The 1,149-nt window shown below is 39.2% G+C and overlaps 1 non-coding gene across 1 annotated transcript; it reads left to right on the top strand.

Moving 5' to 3' along the window:
* The first annotated feature begins 819 nt into the window (after positions 1–819).
* On the top strand, positions 820–928 carry LOC118344120. Its single transcript, XR_004797885.1, has one exon. It is a non-coding gene; the product is annotated as a small nucleolar RNA R71 (small nucleolar RNA).
* The last annotated feature ends 221 nt before the right edge of the window (positions 929–1,149 follow it).

The following is a 1,149-nucleotide window of genomic DNA, read 5'->3' as shown; positions in this document are numbered from 1 at the left end:
AATGACCTTCAAATTTTCTTGAGCCATATGTTGACCTTGGGGTGTGGATTGAGTTTGAGAAGGGAACTTTCCACGCTCATTCACACTCAAAGAGCTCATCAATTTGGACACTTGGCTATCTATCTCCTTATTTTCTTCAACAACCTACATAATCAAAGATTCAAACTTTTGGTTAGTCTTACCATGTGCCTCAATAAAAGCATGCAAAGTATCTTCTAAATGACTCCTAGAAGATGAAGGTGCATGATATGGTGCAGGATACGATCTAGGGGCTGTGCAGGCTGTTGGTTTTTAGACTTCCAAGTAAAATTGGGGTGATTGCGCCACCTCGAATTATTGGTATCAGAGTAAGGTGTGAAAAGCTTATTGTACATACCTAAGGCATTACATTGTTCCCCATACATTGTTCTCATCTCTGCAAATGTGAGACACTCTTGGGCGAGGTGATCTACCCCGCCACACACAAAACATGGTTCAAAAGACTCTGCATAATTAGTCACTTGTGTTGGCTTTAAGTCCTTAGTCTTTAATACATCTAGCTCCATAGTGAGCATCTCAACCTTATCCTTTAGGCTATCATCTTCCCTGAGATGGTAAATTCCACCATCATTTGGGTTTCCTGCATGTTGTGACCTATTTGTGCCCTCAGTAGTACTGGGTCCAATCTAAGTGTGAGCTTTTTCAGCAAGCTCATTAAGGTATTCTATGGCCTCATCAGGATCTTTATGTAAAAACTCAACATTACACATCATCTCCACAAATTGGCGCTCTCTAGGTGTAAGTCCTTTATAAAAATAGATCACTAAGTACCAATTATCATACCCATGGTGAGGACATATACTCAACAACTCCTTAAATCTCTCCCAAAACTGATACAAAGTCTCACTGTCCTTTTGTGCAAAGGTGGAGATTTGCCTTTTTTAATGCGTTGGTCTTATGTTGGGGAAAATATTTATTAAAGAAGACCTAAGTTATCTCACTCGATGACCCAATAGATCGCCGTCTTAATGAGTATAGCCAACTCTTAGCTCTATCATTCAAAGAGAAATGAAAGAACTTAAGTCTCACAACGTCATCAGTTGCATTTTGACTATGAAAAGTCGTAACTATTTCCTCAAACTCCCTAATATGCACATATGGATTTTCATT

The sequence above is a fragment of the Juglans regia genome, chromosome 12 (assembly GCF_001411555.2).
Source record: "Juglans regia cultivar Chandler chromosome 12, Walnut 2.0, whole genome shotgun sequence".
Taxonomy (NCBI): domain Eukaryota; kingdom Viridiplantae; phylum Streptophyta; class Magnoliopsida; order Fagales; family Juglandaceae; genus Juglans; species Juglans regia.
This window is presented reverse-complemented; position numbering and strand designations above follow the sequence as displayed.